The sequence below is a fragment of the Phascolarctos cinereus genome, unplaced genomic scaffold, assembly GCF_003287225.1.
Source record: "Phascolarctos cinereus isolate Bilbo 61053 unplaced genomic scaffold, phaCin_HiC Scaffold_4;HRSCAF=312, whole genome shotgun sequence".
In the NCBI taxonomy this organism is placed as follows: domain Eukaryota; kingdom Metazoa; phylum Chordata; class Mammalia; order Diprotodontia; family Phascolarctidae; genus Phascolarctos; species Phascolarctos cinereus.
The window spans coordinates 621,316,566-621,339,385 of record NW_027555847.1 but is presented as its reverse complement, the minus strand read 5'-3'; positions in this window follow the sequence as shown (position 1 = coordinate 621,339,385).

Below are 22,820 nucleotides of genomic sequence, written 5' to 3'. Positions count from 1 at the left end.
TTCTATGGGATCTTACATTATTATTTAACCATTTCATGAATGTATGTCTTCCCCCCCCACCAAGGATTTTATATTCCTTAATCCCCTCATTGAATTTTGTCAAGCAGGAGCTAGAATGACAAATTGTCAGGTATGTCAGAATGGAGATTCTTGGGATGGTGTTGCTCATCCTTTGTACTTGAAGAAAACCAGTGACATCATGATGTTGGGGTCAAAGTATCGTGTTTTGATGATAGCTGATCTGACTAATATGAGCTCACAAGGCTCTGTCACAGGTCAGGAGCAAATAGTCTGTTCCAAAATTTGATATGAAGGTGTCTCTAGATTTGTGCATCTCATGTTTCCTTTGTGCTACTGTGATTCTGCTTTGCTCATGTAACACAGAGCCTTCTTTGATGCAGGTATATTACGCTGGGTGGTCCTGTGCCAACATCAACCATATCTCATAACTGATTCTAAAGTTCTTCAGAGGGACCTTGAGAGTGCCTTTATACTGCTTCTTCTGAACTTCGAGTGAGCACTTGCCTTGTATGAGTTCTCTGTAAAACTGTCTTTTAGGTAAATGTACATTTGACATTTGGGCCATGTGGCCAGCCCATCAGAATTGCATTCTCTACAAAGAGTTTGAATGCTTGGCAGTTCAGCTCCATGAGGACTTTATTGTCTGGTACTTAACTTGCCAGGTGATCTTCAGAATCTTCCTAACACAATTCAAATGGAATTTTTTGGTGCGGCAATGGTAAACTCTCCAGGTTTTATAGGCATACAACAATGAGGTTAGCAAAATAGCTCTGTAGACTTTCAGTTTGGTATGCAGCCCAATACCTCTTCTCTTCCACACTTTCTTCTGGAGTGTCCCAAATGCTTAGGTGGCTCTGGCAATGCATTCGACAATCTCATAATCTATGTCTACATCCCTGAAAAATATATTGCCAAGGTAAGTGAACTAATCCATAGCTTTCAAAATTTCTCCATTTGCTGTAACCAATTAAACGTTTGTTGAATGAAACTGACCAAACATCTTCTGGGTAGGACTTCTAGGTCTGTCTTGAGTTTCCTGGCCCTACTAACATGCATGAATCATAGCTCTAGCAATGTTAGCTGTGACTTTGAAGGGCAGGGATAAAAGTTTTTTTTTTTTGGAAGATCTCTCGTATTTTTGTACTATACTATTCTAGCCAAAGAAGTATACATTTATCTTCATTCATAAGGCCTGTCCCAGTATATACTAGGACACAGCTGAGTATTATCTTTGGTGAATTTCCCTATGTCTTAGAGGCACTTACAATAAAGTGAAAATATTAAGGACTCTGGAGTCAAGGGACCTGGGTTTAAATTCCTCCTATAGTATTCACTAATTATGGGATTGGGGCAAAGTTTAACCTGCCTGAGTTTAGTGTCCTCATCTGTAAAATTAAGGGGATTGGACAAGATGGCCTTTAAGTTCCCTTCCAACTCCACAGCTACGAGAAGATTCTCTTTACTCTTTTCTCTCATCAGAGACTGATGTTAAGGTGTCATAGGTCTTGTTCTTAGCTATTGTAGGTTTATTTTATCCCCATGAAGCCTCATATATTTAATTCTTATTTAACTCATATTATTTAACTCTTCCATGAGTGTGTGTCTTGTTTCCACAAAGGAGTTGCACAGCTCCAATGGCCTATTGGATCTTTCAAACTCGATGTTCCATAGGCACTTAACCCAAGGAGATGTAATAAGAAACAGCAAAGAGGCCAGTCTGGCTTAACCACAATGTGTGGAGAAAGGAGTAATATATAATACAGTTTTAGAAAAACAAATTCAGACCAGATTTTGAAACCTAAGTAGTATATTTCATTCTGGACCCAGGGCAAGTCACTTTACCTTTTTACCTCAGTTTTTTTTTTTTTAACTTTAAAATGGGATAATGATGGCAGCTACCTCCTAGGATTATTTTGAGGATGTGTTTTTCCCATTTATTTACTCTTGCTATTGTAGAGAAAACATAAATACAGACATTAGCTTTTCTGCAAAATAATAGAGAAGACAGATAAGATGAAGTGAATTGAAAACATCAATGGATTTGTGAACCAGAGTACCTAGGTTCAAATCTTAGCACATATATTAACTGCCGGTGTGACCTTGGGGCAAGTCACTTAAACTTTCTAGGGATCAGTTTTTTCCATCTGTAAAATAAGGGGCTAAGAGTAGGTGGTCTTTAAGTCTATGATCTTTTGATTTCCCCTTGCCCTTTCTCGTTTGCGTTTTTCACTGGGAAAGCTTCAGCAGGGAAAGTCAGGGTGTTCCTTACAACCATAGAGAAATGCAGGTCTGGAGAAATCTGCAGAAAACTTCCCCCTCCCCACACTCTGATCCTTTCCTTTCTCCATTCCCTGCCCCCTTTGCTCCTTAGTGTGGCAGCAGGTCTGGCCTTGTGTCCTTGGAGTAAAGACTGTGTCTCTAACAAAAATAAATCTCACTTTTGTTTATTCCACTTGGGGTTTCATGCCCATCCAAGTCAGCTGCTGTACATTTGTTGGGAATTAAAGCTTTTCAAGGAGAGAGTTGCCAATTAATTAAAAAATCTTCATTCTGAATAAAGCTCAGTTCATTCTGATGACACACAGCTCAGCACATGGAATGGAGCTGGATGCCTGGTACTCCGCAAAGCATGTTCCTTGCAAGGTTGAGCCAACCCCCGTGGTGGTGGTGATGGAGTGGGGGTGGAGGGTGCAAAGTGGTCACACATCAACAAAACACTGTGGGCTAATAAGCTCTGGGTTGGATGTAGGGACAGCAAAATGACATCAAATTGATGAAGCTTATAGTCTTCTCAAAAGAGAAAATGACGCAGAATGAAGCGAACAGAAATAGGAGAACCATGTATACAATAATAACACTGTGAAAATAAACAGCTTTGGAAGACTGAAGAGATCTAATCAATGCAATGGCCAACCATGATTATAGTGCTATCCACCTCCTAACCAAGTGCTGATGGACTAAAATGGAGAATGAAACACACATTTTTGGACACGGCCAATATGGGAATTTGTTTTGCTTGACTAAGCTCATTTGTTGCAAGGGTTTTATTTTACTTTTCTTTTTCCGTCTTTCTTTTTTTATAGTGGAGAGTGGGTGTGGTGGGTGGGAGAGAAAATGAATACTTGTTAATTGAAGTACTTAAAATTTTAATTTAAAAAAGAGAAACAAATATTCTTTGAATAGTAAGAAGATATTGCAAAAAGATCTTTTTTCTTCCTGGGGGCATTTTATGCTCCGTGGGCAGAGTGGTCTGTGCTCATAGTTTGTTTTCTGGATAGATATTGAACATTGACATAATTCAGTTATACTCCAACCAAACTGGATCACAGGCTCAGAACCCTGAGACTGCCAGGAACATCTGGTTACTGTCTAGGCTCACGAAGAGAACCATTTGTTCTATCTAGAAACATTTTTAATGTTCCTATTTCATGCTGCAGTGAAAAGAACACCAGGTTTGGAGGCAGAGAAACTGGGTATGGGTTTGGGTTTTTCTGCTCACAGTGACCTTGGACAAGTCTCTTCACTTCTCTTGAATTTGATAAGATGAAGAAGTTGGACAACATAGTTGGCACTCAATATGTTCTCACTGGGTTTGATAATTGCTTGGTGTTCTTTAGGGAAACCTACCATTTTATGCACACACACACACACACACACACATATGTATAATCAATATTGATGTTTATATAGATATATGCATACAAAACTAAAATAAAACAAAAAACATAAGACCAATATTTTATGGAGATATTATCATGCCAAATACTCAAAATCTCCAAGCTACATAGATTGAAAAGGTTTCAATATCTAAATATCTAACACAATGGTCAAGGTATGGCATATACCATCCTTGCTGTCACATCTGCTATTGGATTTATAGTCAGAATGCTTGCAATTAGCCTCCAGAGAATAAGCTTACGTCTTAATACATTCGTTCAACTATAAAAAAGCTATTACTTTTATCCACCTGTACAGTAGCTAGAAAAAAGTTAAACATCAAACAGGAAGCAGCATAACCAATAAGAAAAATGAAATCTGAAGTCAAAGGGCTTGGATTTAAATCTTGCCTCTGCCATTTACTTCCTAAGTGGTCTTGAGCAAACCACTTAGCTTCCCTGGGTCTCAATTTCCTCATTTGTAAAATGAGGTCATTAGAACATATAGCCTCAGAGGTCACTTTTAGCTTGTAAGGTATGATCCTATGATATTTATCCTAGGATCATTTCTATCCAAATCTTATTGGGGGGAAACTATGACAATGATAAGATAATATTAATAGCATAACATATTTTATGTTTGCAAAGTACATAACATTATTTCATTTGAGCTTCATTACAATCTGGTCAGTCAGATGTCATAGGAAATTTTCCCTCAATTTTACTGAGGAGAAAGCTGAAGCTCAGAGAGAAGAAACAACTTGTCCATGGTCACATAGCAAATGAAGGTCACAGGAAGGATTGAACTTCTGTTGTCTTGATTTCAAATGACATTTCTAAGCTTGATATAGAGGAAAATTACTGGTGTAGGAACCAGGGAGCACTGGCTTACACTAACTAGTTCTGTGACCTTCTTTAAATCACTTCACTTTGTTGATTAAAATTTTATAATTCTGTGAATGAGATATCCTTGATAGTTGTGCCCTAGGATAAACCTTACAATATAAGACTATTGACTAGAGCAATAGCATCCATGAGATTTCAGTATCAACCAGTGAAACCAGCGATCATGGATATAGGAGGCAGGGTTTATATTTTTAATTAAGCTTTTGACATCATATATTAACAATGAAATGAAAACCTGAAAGGAACTATTCCATTTTCTTGGGACCAACTGTAAACTATCTATTTTTGTCTTCTAGTCATTCTAATATGCAGGCTGCAAGGCTAATCCTAGGAAAAATTATAAAGTAGATTTAGTTTGTATTTAATACATCTACAACTTCTCTTTTTATGTTCTTTCCCACTCTTCTGTATTAAGGTTTCTACATACCAGAAGTTCTCAGGACCATTTCCTTCCTGTAATGAAGGCAAGCAGATTTGAGCAATTAATTTATAGAATTATTACTGGTCAAATGTATTTCCCTTTCTAGGGTTATCTTCATTTAAAACAAAACAAAACAAAACAAACAACTCTAGGACCATTTATTTTCCTGTGGATGGATGAATGAAAAACAACTAAGTGCTTCTTGATTGACAGACTATGGAAATGTAAACATAAAAGAGAGACATATCTTGCCCTTAAAGAGTTCATATTCTAATAAAAGAAAGTAAAATATTTAAGGAAGTTGTGACCAAGGAAGAATGACAAAAAATAATAATTGATATTTGATATAAATAAGGGGATATTAAAATTCCCTTTTTGTTGTAGAGTAAATCTAGTTATGGAAAGGGATAAAATAACTATTCAATTAAAGAAGGACTTTGCTCTGGAACAAATGAAATTACATGTAAAATGCTTTACAAACCTTAAACCACGGTCTCAATGCTAACTTTGTTGTTTTTATTTCTTGTTGTTATTATCTCTTCTTCACTAATTTAACTTAAAAAGGTTACAAGCAGCAGTGTGATACTTTAATGCATGTGCTTTTGCTACAGAAACAGAGTAAAAGTTATCAATACTGCATAGAATCTGCCTCTCTATCTGCAAGTATTTGTGGAAAGGGAGAGGAAGTGTCTGGAGCTTGGGTGTCCTTCAATTAACAATGGTGAGATTATTCACCATTTAAAATATTATTTTAGCCCTGAAAGTGAGATAGGAATATTTTTAAAATTTTAACATTTTAAAAAATGATGAGTTCCGAATTTTCTCCCTTCCTCCAATCCCTTCTGCACTCATTGAGAAGGCTATGCTAAAATACTAGTTAATAAGGTATATAATTTATTCTGAAAGGGACAAAAGTTATACCTCTATGCGCACCCATGAAGTTTGTTCAATGATCTTTTCTAATCTTTGTGGGAGGAGGGTGTGGGAGAAGGCAACCAGAAAACTTGTTTGTTTTAACGGATCAGCCAGTTCAGCAAAAATGATTGAACTAATTGTATAATAAGACATCATCATTCTGAAGCTTTTTTGGATACTTGGAGAATTGAGTAACTTTCATAGACCCATCACAGTAGAAGGCGTTGGTAAGAGATACAGAAAAGGAATGCCATTAGTGGTCCTTGACTTCTAGTAGCTTACAATTCATTTACAGAGATCAAGCCTAACACGTATACCAACCAGAGGAGAAGAGGTAACGTATATTCCTATATTCCTTATAAAAATAAACTACGAGAGCAAGAGGCAACACAGAACATTTTATCAGGTGGCTACTGTTGTCAGCAAGTTAAGTCAGTCAGCAATCATTTACTATGTACTTACCATGTGACAGGCACTGTGTAGCTAACTACTGATCCTATCAGATATGATTGCAATTTCTTATACATCTTAATTTTTGTGTGAATTTTGCATTTTTTCTTACCATACGATTGTGGGCACTGTACTGAAGGTTTGCAAATGTGACATTATTTTAAAATATGAGAATATTTTTGAGCCTAACTGAAATGTTCATTTGGAATAGCAATACTCAATTTTCTCTTAAGAAACCTAATATTTGATATAAATAAAGGGATATTAAGGCCTCTTTGTTTGGGATAGAGTAAATCCGGTCATGGAAAAGGATAAATTAATGGTTGAATTAGAGAAGAAAGTACCTAGAGAAAGATTTTTTTTAAGTGTTGAAAAAAGATGCCTGCTCTGGGAAAAAGTCCATGTGGGGAAAATGTGGCTTTCCTTTATTGGTATATCCTGTTTCCCAGGTTCATTTAAGATAGAATCAAAACCAAAATGTATCTTTGTTGTGCCCACAGAACACCTGTCAATGTTAACCTTTCCCTTAGGACCTAAACAGTTCTAATAATCTTGAAATGCAGGAGGGGAGGGGGAAGAGAATTGGAAGATGAAGAACTTGAGATGGTTATGGGAGCTGTTGGAAGTGTTAGATCATCTGAAACTGAAAGGAAGGAGAAGAACCAGGGAACATACTCAGAAGGAAAGAGTATTTTGCCATTTCTAGCTGCATGTGAAGATTAGATCCAGCCACAATAGAAAAAACAATGTAAATCCACTGCTCTTTTAAAAATACTCCTGGTTCAGGATAATGATGTACATAGTAACAGCAATAATGTAATGATATCCAATTGTGAAAGACTTAGCTGCTTTGATCAATGATGCAAGATGCTTCCAAAGGACTCATGATGAGAAATGCTATTGACCTCCAGAAAGAGAACTGATGAACTCTGAGTGCAGATTGAAAAGTACTTTTTTTTTCGCTGCTTTATTTTTCTTGATTTTTTTGTAACATGGCTAATATGGAAGTATGTTCTGCACACATGTGATTTTATGCATATAATCAGTATCATATTGGTCGTCTTCTCAATGGCTGGGGGAAGGATTGGAGGGAGAGATAAAATTCAGAACTCAAAATTTTAAAAAAATGTTAAAAAGAAATAAATAATAAATTTATTTTAAAAATACTCCTGGCTCACTTCAGGGCTAAAACAATATTCTTAAATGATGAATAATCTCATTTAAGGTCTCCCAGGGCCCAGATGTCTTCCTTCCCATCCTTTTCCACAGATATTTGCAGGTAGAGAGGCAGATTCCAAACAGTCACCTAAGGATCGGTATTGATGACTTTCATTCTGTTTCTGTAGCAACAGCACGTGAATTAAAAGCCTCAGATTGCTGCCTGGAACCTTCTTAAGTCAAATTAGTGGAGAGAAGATGATGAAAATAAAAATAATATTAATAAAAATAATAGCTGGCATTGATAACAGTGCTTTAAAATTTGCTAAGCATTTTACATGTTATCTTATTTGTTGCAGAGTGGATTCCTTCTCTAATTCAATACTTTATACATTTCCATAACTAGATTTATTCTATATCAAAGAGATTTAATATTCCATTATTTATATCAAATATCAATTTTAAGAGAAAGCTGTATACTTCTATCTCAAAAAACTGTGTGAGTTATGTGCTGTTATTATCCTTAATTTATAGATAAAGAAACTGAGTCTGAGAGAGGTTATGTGATTTGCCTAGGATCATCAGAGATGGTATGTAAACTCAGTTTTTATGACTCCAAGTCAAGTCTTCTTACCCACTGTGCCACTTAGATATCTCAAGAATCCAATGTGTCTAAGAATTTCTATTTTCACTTAATGGGCTAGTTAAGCTTCCGATCTTTATTAGAGTAGTTAGCACAAAATAACAAACAATTACAACCCTTATTGGCGGGCCTAATATTGAATGGCAGTCCCAATGCCAGTGACATCAATACATAGAGTAACCCCAATGAGCTCATTATCTAATGCGTGTGAGTGCTCACTGCTCCAGTAAATGTCAAAACCGATTAATTCCTTTATTCTTTGTCATTCTTGTCCATGTTTTTTCACTAATTCCACAAGGAGCATCAATTCAACATTCCAGAGGTCTTTCTCTATTGTAGGTCTTTTCCCATTTCTTAGATACATTTCAATCATCAGGCTGAACATTCATTATTACCTGATTCTATTACGTAAGTCTTTGATAGTATCTTTTATGCTACTTTTCGGATAAGAGATATATAGCATCAGAAGTTTCAAGTTGGAAGGGATGTTATGGTTCTTCTGATCTACTGTCATAGTTTTGTATGAGGAAACTGAGGCCCAAAGATAGATTTAATGATTTACCCATGGTCTTATGGCCAGAATCAAACTTGTCTTCAAGTCTAACACTTCATCCACTCCAGCCCTATACCATGTTACCTCCAAATGCTTTCTAACTACAATTCATCTATGGGAATAGGCTACCATATTTCTGTTGCCTTTGGGATTACCTGAAATTTTGATTCTTTAATTATCAAAGTTTTGTAAGATTTGAAGTCATAGAACATCAAGGGGAGAATATTAGTGTTAAAAATATGTGATCTGGGGAGCAGGATTGCTAAAATATTGCACAATTTACCGAGGGGAATCCAACCTAGTATTTGAGTCTTCAACTGTTGACATGAGTAACTCATACCTTATATAGTAGTTTAGGCTGTATAGCACAAAATAATTTCCTCCTAACTCTGTGAGACAGTTAGTATAACTACTATTATCATCCCAATTTTATAGATGTGGAAAATGAGGCTCAGAGACATTAGGTGACTTAACCATCATAACAGATTGAAAAAATGTAGTAGCACTTTGAAACCTTGGTGCCATCCTTGATTATTTCCTGTTTCTCACCCTCATAACTGTTTTCTTTTGCCATTATAGCTAATCTTCCATCTTCTCTTCATTCTCATGAGATAATCAGACTAATTCAGTCCCTTATCATCACTCATTTGAACTGCTGCAATAAACTTTTTGTTGGACTCCTGACTTCTAGTCATTATCCTTTCCAATCCATTCGCCACAGAGTTCTCATACTGATATTCCTAAAGCACAAGTCTGATAGAGCCACTCCTTAAGACCCTTCAGTGGTTCCCTTTTGTCACTAGAATAAAATATGACCTCCTTTGCTAGATGGTTGAAGTCCATCATAATCTGGTTCTATCCTGCCTTTCCAGGCCTTATGACAGCAACTGCACACAGATACAAACACATATGTACACAGAAGAAGAGAATAGTCTCTGCACTCAAAGAGCTTAGATGCTATTGGAGAAGGCCATATAAACACATATTAAGTGTACCTACTTAGTGCTTTGTCAGTGTTTTGTGTAGTGAGTGGTTACCTGAACAAACATATGAACTTCCACCTCTCATTGATAATGACTCATTTCCTCAATCTCTCCCCCTAGGTTCAAAAATAGTCTAAAAGTGAATTGGCCCAGAAATTACTAAAATTGCAAACATATTCTAATTAACTCACTCTCATCTCAGACAAATCTGAGAAAATCTTAACTTTTTGGACTAGTTTACAATACACTGAAAAACTTGGACAAGAATTATTTTAAATAGCCATCTAATAGCAACTTCAAGTGATCAAGAAATGCAAATAAACACTTAAAGGAACAGATTTTCATTTGTAGGCTGTAATGGCTTTAGCCAAGAGGTTGAATTTCTTTTATTTCATCTCTTACTCTTCTTCCCACTGATTGGTAAAGAAACACTAAATGAAATAGTCGAGTAAGGAAAAAAACTAGGGGTTAAATCCAGGCAATAAATCTGGAAAGAAGGGAGAAACAAAGTGGTTGTGGACGAGATTCTGGAGCTCTTGCCACCCACTGAAGCTATTTGGTCCTCATAGGTTTTCTGCTCCTTTCTGCTTTCAGTGACTTACACAATGCAGTGATTCTCCCTGATTTCATACACATTGAGCCACACCAAAAGGTCTTAAGTCAGGGCTGGCTAGGTGGCACAGTAGATAGAGCTCCTGTCTTGGAGTCAGGAGGACCTGAGTTCAAATGCAGCCTCAATTGTGTGATCCTGGGCAAGTGACTTAACCCTGATTGCCTAAGTGAAAAAAAAAAGTTCACTTATTTTCCCTATTCTATATTTCAGGGGCTTTGTCCACTCCCCTGCTTTCATGATAGCTATGCAAGAGAAGCATGGGGTACCAGAATTAATAATCCTCCTCTTCTATTGCTTTACATGTTTTTGTTTTATTTTTCCTATGTTTCATCATGTGACATCTCCATAAAAGACAGGTCAAAAGTCCTGAAAACTTCGGGATAACTGTAACCAGTATTCCAATTCCAAGAATATATGCTCTGTGTGTATGTGTGTGTGTGTGTGTGTGTGTGTGTGTGTGTGTGTGTGTGTGTGTGTTTGAAAATGTGTATGTGTATACAGAACAAATACAGGTAATTGCAGGAGGGCTATTAGTACCTGTTTGGGAGTGGTGTCAAGATTGATTCCAAGATTAACAGTAGTACATAAACTGAAATTTCAAAGAAACTACAAATTCTAAGAGATGGAAGAGAGGAGTGTTTGCTTTCCAAGCACCTGGGGAATAGGCTGGGTAAAAATATAGCATAGGGACAAGGATGAGAAACAATAGGAAGGCTAGTTTAATTAGAACATAGAATACTCAAAGGGGAGTGATTTGTAATAATCCTAGCAAACTAAGTGTAAGGTTGGAAGATGCTTAAGTGCCAAACAAAGGTGATTGTATTCGATCTTAGCAGCAGTAAGGAGCCACTGAAGCTTATTGGATGGATAATGACAATAAGAACTGTTTCAGCAAGGTGTTTTATAGATACAACATAATAAAGAATGGAAGGAAATCACATAGATGCCAGAAACACTTAATGAGATAGTAATGAAGAGAAGGATCCCTGACTGGAAGGCAAGAGACCAGAGCTTTGATTATATCTCTGGGGTCCAATTTCAACATTTATAAAGTGAATGATTTGGACCAAATATGTTTGCAAGGCTGTTCCAGTGATGACATTTTATAACATAAGAGTTTTTGGACAGAACTGAGAGAGGATTTAAACCTTGACTAAATGATTGATGAGAGCTTTAGGACAGCACGCCCTAATCTGAAGAGATTATCATAGGAGCCCAGGGCTTGTGTATGCCACATTCTAACTGTAAGTAGCTTGTTTACAAGAAGAATGCCACCAGCAGCAAAAAGGTATGAGAAAAAAAGCTGGATGGTGCTATGCAACCACCCTTCCTATGGGAAAAGAGAACAACAAAATCAATGTCCTACTTAATTTTCCCCTTTAGGGGTAGTAGCAAATTAGAGATAAATGTTGGTAGGAAAGGGAAGCAACTGTTAGAACTCTAGGTGGACAAAAATCCCCTTCCTGATGTTTTGTGTCTGTATGTAAGGTGGATGTTGGACTACATGACCTCTTAGGTGCAGCTCTAAGATCTCATGATTTGATATAAATCAGCTATTCTCTCTCTCCTGGCACCACCTGTCAGGTTGAAATGGAGGTCTGTTTTTTTTGGTTGCTTGCACAAATTGTTATTTGTCATTGAAACTGTTAAATTTAAGTGCTGCTGTATCCTGAAGTTGTAAGTATAGAGTTTTTGTCTGGAGGTGATCTCTGGATTCCTTTGATCGGTGCTTTTTCCCACATTTAGAAGGTTGGGACCATTTCTTGTATGATTTCCTGCATTATGATGTTAAAGTTTTTAGACATACTATATTTTTCTGGGTGACCTATGATGCTTAAGTTGTACCTACCTCTTATGTTTTCAATATCAATGGCTATTATTTGAATAGTGATCATTGTACTTTGATTTTCTTTTTGCGTATTATCCTTCAATTCTGTAAATTTATACCCCAAAACTATTGTTTTCTCACTTATCTGAAGCCACCATGGGTTCATTTTTTAAAAATTCTGCTTATTATTTACATTATGTGTCATAAATTCTGAAATTTGTTCCTTTCCATTTTTTTTACTTGAGTTTTTGAAATTTCCCTCTTGAACCATTCCCTCTTGAACCAATGTTACTATCGGTCTATGTTCTCAGGATTCTATTGGGTTCTATGTTTCATTAAGAATTTAATTGACTTTGTCTTATAATATTTATTTAGAGCAGGTTATAAACATTTAAATGTTTTAGAACTCATTCTTTCTTCTAACTTTAGTATCCTCTCTGTTGATTCATCTATTTGCCCTCTAGGTTTCTGGTTGAATTATTTTCCTCTCAAATCCTTTTACACGTTTAGTGTTGTACCTTTGGACTCAGAAAATCAGGCTGTGGTTTGTGAAAAGATGCTGCTTATGGGTGGGTTTTCTCCTCTGAGAGACTGTGTATGCACTGCAGAATAGAAACAGAGAGAAGAGGCACTAATCTTGATACACAAAATAATGACATAAAAATGCAGCAAAACCCCACAAATCCAACAACACACACAGGCACACAAAAGGCTACTATTGAGGAGAAATAAACTTTTAGAAATGTGACAGTTTGTGTTGAACATTGCTTCGGTTTGTTAGAATGCACTCAATAGTATAATCATAGTATTCAATAAGCATCTTTACATGGGAAGGAAGCAGTGGATATTAGTGGAATAGTACCAGGTTTAGATTCAGAGGACCTATGTTCAAATCTTGGCTCTGCTGCTTACTGCGGGAACATGGACAAGTAACCTTTCTAGGCCTCAGTTTCTTTCTCTTTTCTAGTTCTGCATCCCATGACCTCTGGAAAGGCTGACGGCTTGCTGCACTCAAGGGCAAAACAGTTAAGTACCTATGTGGGATCATTTGAAGTACTGGAAGAGGCTGCCTTGTCCTAAACCATATCATTCATATTATGCATGAAGTTGAGATATTCTCAAGTAAAAAAATAAAAAAAAGAAAAGTAACAGTAAACCATCATCAGCATTAAAATCTTATACATTTTTTGACTTAGACCTGTGTGTGATTTCACTGATATGGGGAACACTAAATAAGGAACTTCTTCTACCAGTTCATATTGGCACTTACTCTACACTACAGTCTTAAAGAGGTGCCTGGGACTAATGAGATAATAAGTGATTTATCCTGTGCCCAATCCCAGGAAGTGTCAAATGGCAGGACTTGAACCCAGATAGTCTTGGCTCTGAGGGCAGCTTTCTATCCAGTATATAACACTGTCTCCCTTCCCCCCATAGTAGTAATGATACCGTATAAAAATACTACTTTGCAAAATTGTAAGTGTTTTTATTCAGTCCTCCTAAGAATCCTATAAGATGAATAGGGCAAATATTAACATCCTTATTTTACATAAGAAATATTAGATTTTAGAAAGGTTTAATGACTTGTCTAAATCAGCTGCTCAGATTAACCCTTATCATTGAGTAAGATCCTGCAGGAGTGGAATTTGAGATAGATATGTTTACATGGAAGAAAGATCATCAAGAATGTAATGGATAGGTAATCAGCAAATGCCGCCAAGAAATAAGAACGTACTTGGGTCATTATAAGGAAGAGACTGAAGATGATGGAAAATGAAATGAAAGGAGGAGCCTAATGGGGACGAGATTACAGGAAGGAGGATAAGAGAGCATGGGTACCAACATCACCTACATCACCTACTTTGCAGTTTGGTCTAGGGCCAATCCTGATAGTAACCTCTCAGGAATGAACTCTACTAGTGTTATTTAATCTCCACAAAGAAACAAAATTGTCAGCAGAACTTTGTCTTGTAGGTAAGTTTCCAAAACAGACAGCTACATGGCTCGTATATTCTTCTGTGGGCAAGGTCCACCTCCTTTTGATTACATAGGAGTGTGCTCATCATCATAATCGATCAGATCCTCTCACATGACAAAATACAATAACTTCATGTGAGAATTGGATGTAAATCTTTTGGATTGGTAGAGTCTGGCCATTGAGTAATATTAAAAGGAGGAATAAAACCCCATAGAGGGCTTGGTTTCATGTCAGATGGAAATAGCTGTGATGAAGCCACCATCCTATTCTTTCCTTTCTCCCCCATCTTTTTATCTTCTGGACTCTCTTCAGTTCATATATCTGCCAGCTTACTAAGGGAGAAAAGCATTTAATACACATTGGAGTAAATATAGAGGAAATCACATATGTTACTTTAGCATGACTAATAACTTTTTTGGGGTAGGGAGAAGAAAGTTCAGACATGTAATTTCATTGCTAAAGGAAACTGCCATTGAGAGATTTCCCTCTACTGAGATAGAGTGGTTCTTCACTTAATCATCTTGGAAAGTTGCTTGGGAGAAGTGTCACCTAGTTAACAAAAGTCTGAGGTGGAATTCAAAGCCAGGTCTTCCTGGCTCCAAATCCAACATTGTATCTATAATCTCATGACAAAAAAGACCCATTCCTCAACGGCAAGTCTTCTGATTATGTGTTTCTTCACACTTAGCTGGTATGATTCTCATTCAACAAAAACAGTACAGAGTTAGGCTTGGAACTTAAAACTTTTCCAGCTTAGTAGAACCACTAGTGTTCTGAACAGCAAAGTTTAGATACTAGTTCCAACGTGAGGTCTTTCCTGATGTCCCCGTGCTCAGGCTGAGGAAATTAATTTCCGTTATTTGTATAAACTTCTATTATAATTTGTATTATTTCTATTTAGTTTCTCAGTCAGCCAAAGACCATTAAGAACTTATTTACCATACACTGTACTAGCTACTCAGGGTACCTAGTGTGCATATGTGTACGTGTTTTCTACCTCCATACCATAAATGTGTATGTGTTTTCTACCTCCCTCTGCCCTTCCTCAACTTTGCCCCCAGTGACAGCAAGAACTATTTTGCTTGTCTCCTTGGATCCTCAGCATCTAGCATAATGCCTGGTGCATAGTAGGTGCTTAACTACTATCCACTGCATTGAATTGCTGAATTAATAGGTTCTTCTAATTCTTATTCCCTGCTGGCTTAGCCTTCGAGAACTTTGGATTAAATAGGATGGTTGCACTAAGGGTGGAACCAATATAGTGAGTCTCTGAGAAAGGGGAATTATCAGGCTGCCTAAGAAAGGGCAAACTGACTTAAGTAAAAAACTGAGTAGGTCAACTCTTTCACATCAATTGGTGGCTGAGTGGCTGCTAGGTTTCTAGCCTGGGCAAGATAGGGACACCAAGTCTCAAAAACAAACAAACAAGGAAACAAAGAAATAATAGAAAAATGAGTGTGAATGAATGAATAAATAAACAAAAAGGTAAAAAAAAAACCCTTTGCATCACCTTACACACCATGATGAGGAAGGACTTCAATGGAAGTTTGGTAAAACTACAAAGGAGCAATTTTGTTAGGTTTTTCTATTTCACTGGTATATGGTATATAGCAGATGGGTGAAATATATGATCTATGGTATGTCTCGAACAAGATTAAAATGTAATTGGAAAATGTTTAACAAAATAAATAAAAATATAAAATATCGATAACACCACATTCTAAAGTCAAGTCAATATGTAGCCTATGGGGTATAGTTTAATAGCCCCCATTTCTTTTTGAGTTTGATACCACTGGTATATAGCACCACCAACCACCACTGCATTAAGATTTCAAAAATCCATAATTTCTTCAATATAGACACATACTTCCCTGACATAGATGGCTTAGTTGATAGTTTTCAAGAGTTGCTTTGGCCAAAGGGATCAATGATGTTGAGCTAAAAGGGACATTAGAAATCATTAAGTCCAATTCTTGTGCTTAGAAGATAATGCAACTGAAGCATTAAGAGTCTGAATGACTTACCAAGGATCAGACAATAAAAAAAATGTCTGAGGCAGGATTTGAATCCAAGCCCTCTTGACTGGAAGTCCAATTCCTTATCTACTACAATATTCTACCTCTCTGGGACCAATTTGGTGGTGAGACTCTTGTCTCTTACCTAGGCTGGAACATGGATGACAGAGACATGATTCATTTTTCAACCTATATGTGAAACTTGGCAGGAGCTGCCAAAGCCTTTGATCCATTGGCACAGACTTTGAGAACATAACATCACTTTTATGACAGGTCAACACATTGGTGAAACACTTTAATGGAGTCTTTCCAACTGTAGGAGAAAAGGCGATGAGGTAGCCATTAGTGGTTGGGAGAGGGTTTTTGATCATTTCCCAATTCATTGAGAATTTTCTCTTCTAATGCTATTGCAATGCATATAAGTTGCTTTGCTATATTTAGTAAGAGAAATGGTTGAATTTGATTAGCAATCCTTTGCACCAGACTAGGCAATGCCAAATAACAATTTGTCCTGAATTTCTTGGTTGTAACCAGGTGCTTATGTGAGGCCAAAATTATTCTCTTCTGTTGTTATTTCAATATGAATAGAGAATGGACAAATTTTGGATGGAAAGCCAAAACCTTCCGTCAATTCAGCTGATTGAGGATCTTGTGCAGTTGCCTCTGATTCCAACCTCGACCAAAGTGGGGAAGGCTCTGATTCAGTCTGTATAATAGCTTCCCTGCAGCAGCTCCCTGATTAATTGAGACTTCTACTAACTGAAGGTCAATAAACAGGTGTAGGTTTCTTTTCCTGATTCCCTCTTCACTGTATATTTGTTGGAGCTGGAAGGCAGAGGTATCATTCATACCCCACAAAGACCCAGGCTCAGTAGCCATTTTGACATTTGCTTGTAGTGTCTTCAGTCAATGTTTACAAGAAGGGAGCTGACTCAAAAAATGCTTTTTTTAAACTTTCAATCTTTCCTGGGACAAATAAATCCAAGCAGTGAATAAAGAGTGGAATCTAGGACAAAAGCCTAGGCTAAGACACATTGAATACTTGCAACACAGAGGTTTGTGTTCAAGCAACCATCGATTCACTACCCATGCAATAACCCAACCAAAGCCAGGATGACCCAGGGAAGCTATAAATTAGATTGCTCTGCTTGATGGCAGGTCATCTCTGGGGCCTTTTCCAACTCTAACATTCCAGGACTTGGCAATTCTCCCCAGAGCTGTCCCAATGCCTTTCCTACACCAAACAATTAGTTTTCACTGATCAGTTTGTAAATATTAAACCTTATACTTGGTGTGAGGCAAGTGGTTCCCCTCCCTACTCCATTTTTCCCGTTGTGTGTATGTTGCACAGGCCATCACCAGTACTTGGAGAAGGAGTGTGGTGGAGTGCACAGAATTGTTAGGCTTGGAGTCTGGAATACCTGGGTCAAATTTTGCCTCTATTTATTATACGTGGGCCTGTGGGCAAGTTGCTTAACCTTTCTGAGACTCAGTCTCCCAAGCTGTAAAATAGAGATGATTTATCTATCATAGATCTATTTTTAGGTTTGAATGTGATTTCAAACATCACACATATGAATGAAAAAATTTAAAATGTTAAGTAAATTGATATGTCAATCAACAAATAAGTGTTTATTAAAGTAATTACAATGTATCTGGCACTGTCAATAAATGATTACCATTATTGTTATCTCTTAAGCAATCTATTTCCAATCATTTCATGGCCGCTATAGAATGGATTTTAAGAATCATTTCTTACATTCTACCCTAGGGGCATAGGTTGGGAAATCTCAGGGATATGGACTTGATGTCCAAGGCAAAGGACTTGAAAGACATCTTTAAGCCTTCACTTTCTGGGAGGTTCCATTTCTTCCAGGTCACCTATAACTTGAGCAAAATAATGCCGTTGATTTTCTCCAGGTTTTCAACAAAACTTGCCGCTGGGTTTAGTCCTAAACCAGACTTATGAAGTACAGTAAACTCTCTCATGACCTATTTATTTCACATTTGGAACCATCTGTTTGATGTTATTTCTCCAACTTTTGCAGAGGCAGGAAAAGCCAGACACAATCAAAGAAATCACTGCACCTTGAGAAACTGACCTAGCCAAGGCATCCCCTGGGGCTCTTCAGCAAGGCTTAGGTAGTAGATCTCCTTTGCATAATATTCTCTGAGTTTCGTACAGTGATGAGCTCCCAGATAATAAGGAGGCAGGCTAGGTTTTATTTCACAAAATCCCACACTGGCTTTTTAATTATGAACATCTGGACAACGTCAGGAAGTTTGGGGCACTTTTGATGGGGAATGAGAGCACTGGCCAGGGCCACTGGATTTGCCTACACTCATAATGATCTGACTTGGCCCAGTTCACCTGGGTGGAGGCCCTAGGACATTCCCACAATATGGGGGGTGGGGTAGGAATTAGGGTTGGAATAGAAGAATAGATTTGACAGGTGGTAATTATTATTCTGAAGTACAACTAGGTACAAGGGGCTGGAAAGCATGTCTTGAAGCTGATGACAATTGCAGGGGTTGGATTAATATTTGGTTAGGAAACTGCAGGCCAAGGCCAGAGGCATCTGAATTAGGAGGAGGAAAGGTCAGGGTGCAGGTAGTGATGCTGAGTACCTCTCTGAGGCAACTGCATTGAGTAAATAGCACAGGAGCAGACAGGGATGTGGACATTGAACCGAGTTAAGATCAGGCTGCTGAAAGGTAGACAATGCCCATGGCACACCAAAGTCAAAGGCGACAGCCCATGGAAGATGGGTGAATATGCTGATTGAGCTTTCTGGGGAAGCATTGTCTTAGAAGGGTGGTTCTTAGACTTTCAGAAAGCCCTGGCCTTTAGCAGAGTGGCCCAGTACTGGTTCAAAGTCTGAGTACAATGCATCATCCCCCTCCCAGAGCCTGAGGGTCCAAATAATCATTCTTTTTAATAAAAAAAAATATGAAAATACTCCCAGGTAAAAGTAGTTCCCAGCAGAGTTAAAACAGTTCCCAGGAAGACAAAAACCTCTGGCAAGAATGGTTAAACCAAGGAAGTTATCTGAGGTATCAAGAGTGCCCTGCTGTAACCTCTTTGCCCAAAGGGCCAAAAACTGCCTCCCAGATCAATCCTTTTTGGGGCAAAGTTAACTCAAAATGCCCATAAATTCTTTGCTCAGCAGTCTTAACTAGTGTGGTGGGAGGCTGGGGGGGTTTAATGAACCCTCTCCACTTCCACCTGTATCCTGTCTCACAATATAGAAGTCATGGGGTTGAGGCTCTGCTAGTAATATCTTGTACTTCTTCACTTCAAGCCCTCTGAATCGGGTGGGATGGTTAGGCACGGTTGGCAGACGGAATGCCCTGAGGAGTCCAGACACAGGCAATCACATTGAGTCCTGGGGCCTTTGTAATCCTATATCTCCAGAAGGATCAGAGGCTGGAGATAGTATCCTAATGATCTAAGATAAGAAATAACAAGTCAGAGTCAGAAGTATGTGAAAAACAGAGCTTTCATTTTATTGATTTAATAAAAGTACTTGTGGGCCTCAGAGGACTTTCACAAATCATGTTAGAAACTTATGTTGGAAATACCGTTATGGTTCATTCTCCTTATGGTTAAGCCAGGTCCCATCCTCTGCACTGAGCTGCTATTTTAATGACTTGTTGAGATACAGGCTCCCAGTGCAACCCTGCTCACCTGGTTCCCTTTACAGATGAGAGGGGAAGCACAGGCACAGGACAAATGATAGATGGCTCTTGTCCTTGAATCATGCTTTTTATCTTTTAGGATTCTATTGTGTACCTCAAAACTTGTGCAAAGTCATAACAAAGGGCATCCAATTTAACTGGCATTTGAGCAGGTATCTGTTATAGAACACACTTCACAATGATATCTCCAAATGAATGAATGTCATTTCTAGTCCTCACTTGCTTCTTGATTCTACCATGAATTTGAATCAGGACTGAAGCCCAAGTTACAGATTCTTGACCTTTCCTTGACTTGACCTACAAGCTGAGAAAGTCAAACTGTAACTCCCTACAGACCCACTTTTGGAAATAGGGGAGACAAGAGGTAAGGAATAAGCATTTATATAGCTCCTACTATATGCCAGACACTATGATAAGTACTTTTAAAAAAATTAAATATTACCTTATTTGAACCTCACAATAGTACTGGGAAGTAGGTGCTATTGTTATCTTCACTTCACAGTTGAAGAAACTGAAGCAAAGAGAAGTTAAGTGACTTTTCCAGGGTCACTCAGCTAGTAGATGTCTAAGTCAGATTTAAGCTGAGATCTTCCTGACTCCAAGCTCAGAATTCTTTCCATTATCCCACTAGCTGCCTCTATGGGAACATCTATTACATCTGGAGGACTTCTCAGGTCTACCTTTGGAACTAATTAGATTTGAGAAGATTTTCAAGATCCAAATACTTTTTGCCTCTAAAGGAGGTGAAGCCTGAGCCGCATTTCTAGCATGTGTTAGATACTAGAATCACAGAATCTCAGAGTTAGAAAGGACTTTAGAGGTCATTTAGTCTTACCTGTGCCTTAACAGGCATTTTTCTGCAATCCTCCCTGATGAATGATAACTCCATCTCTAAAAAGGAAGGATGCAATGGGCCTGGAGTCAGAAAGTCCTGAGTTCAAATCTAGCCTCAGAAACTTACTAGCTATGTGACCCTGGGCAAGTCAGTTTCCTTATCTGGAAAATGAGGATAATACTATCTACTACCCAAGGTTGTTGTGAGTATAAAATGTGATAACATTTAAAAAGCGCTTTGCAAACTTTAAAGTGCTATATAAATGTTACTTACTAGTATTACTAAGGTGGCTTATTCCACTTTTGGATAACTCTAAACATTAGAAATTTATTCCCCTTACCTCAAGCCTCTGTGTGTCTCCCTACAATAGCTACCTATTATTTCTAATTCTTTCCTCCAAGGCCAAGCAGAATAAATGTAATCATATTCTATGTGATGATCCCTGAAATAATTGAAGAAAGGAACTTCTTCTAAACACTACCCAACATAATCAGTTCTCTCTAGGTTAAACATCTCTGCTTTCTTCAACTTATTCATTATATGGCTGGATCTTGTTAATACTATCCACCTTCCTCTGGAAATACTCAATTCATCAATGGTTCTCCTAAAATGAGACACTTTGAAATTAATATTCTAGATGTCTTCTAACTAAGACAGAGTACAACAGAACATTATTCACTCCATAGTCCTAGTCACAAATAATACTTCTTTTAAGGTAAATTTAGAATGCATATTCCTTTTGAGGAGTGTGGTGGGGGAAGGATGCCATACCTGATTGTCAACTTACATTGATTTTCATTGAGTTGATGGTCTATTAAGATCCTCAGATTTTTTTTTTAGTTGAACTATTACCTAGTCACATATCTTACATCTTGTAAACTAGATTTTTTTGAACCAAATGGAGAACTTTACATTTACTCCTATTACATTTCAGGTAATTAAATTTGATTCAAGGGTTTATCCCTTTAAAATAACATTGGATTCTGATTCTATCATCCTACATATTAACTATCATTACTTTCAATTTTATATCACCTACATATTAGTTAATCTGACAACTGATACTATTATCCATGTCATTGAGGGAAAAAAGGTCAATCATATAGGGGCGAGAACTAATCCCTAAAGAACTCCAGGAGAGACCGCCTTCCAAATTGACTTAAACTATTTTTGGATCCAACCAATTCCAAATCCACTAATTTTACTATTATCTACCCCAAATCTCTCCATCTGGTCAAGAAGTCATATGATTTTGGGGCAGCTAGATGGCTCAGTGGATAGAGTTCTGGCTTTGGAGTCAGGAGGACCTGAGTTCAAATCTGGTCTCAGACACTTGACACTAGCTATGTGACCCTGGGCAAGTCACTTAACCCCAAAATTGCCTTACCAAAAAGCAAAAAAAAAAAAAGAAGTCATATGATTTTGTCAAATGTTTGGTTAAAATCTAAATGAAAGAATTCATGGAATTCCTTTATTCTACCAAACTGCTAACCCTGTCAAAAGAGGCAATGCCATCAGTTTGTCATGACTTATTCTTGATGAAACTATGTAGGCTGTTGGGATCACCACTTTCTTTTCTAGGACATTAATAACAGTATCTAAAATTTAGCTAGTAATTGGAATCATGTTCTCCAATCTATACTTTGCAAATTCTACTCTGTTACTCTTTTTATCCTTGATAGTATGGAGCAACTCTGACCTATATAAGCATCTTTCACAAAGCCTAGCTTGGCATTCAGCACAAAAGTGTTTAATGAATATTCATTGAATGAATTGGTGTTACATATAATTATTTCTGGGTCTCCCATAGTATACAGTTCTTGCATAGGGCTCTGGTAAAGAGCTAAGTCATGTGATTCAGGAAGAAAAATGAATTTTGAAACAGCAATGTATTGTCTCTAAGCAAACATTTCAATACCCAAGTTATAACTGGTAGTTGACAATAATATTAAAATGCTTTTTTAGAATGTAGAGTAATAGAATAAACAGGTACAGAACAGATGGGAAATTTACAATGAGGGGTAGGAGGGTGTGTCTTCATATGCTGAGATGAAGTCTGGAGGACTTTGTGGAATGACTTCACCTCGTCTTTAGTGATCTCAGGTGGCTCAATATAAGCATAAAGGGCATGAGTTTGGAACAAAGG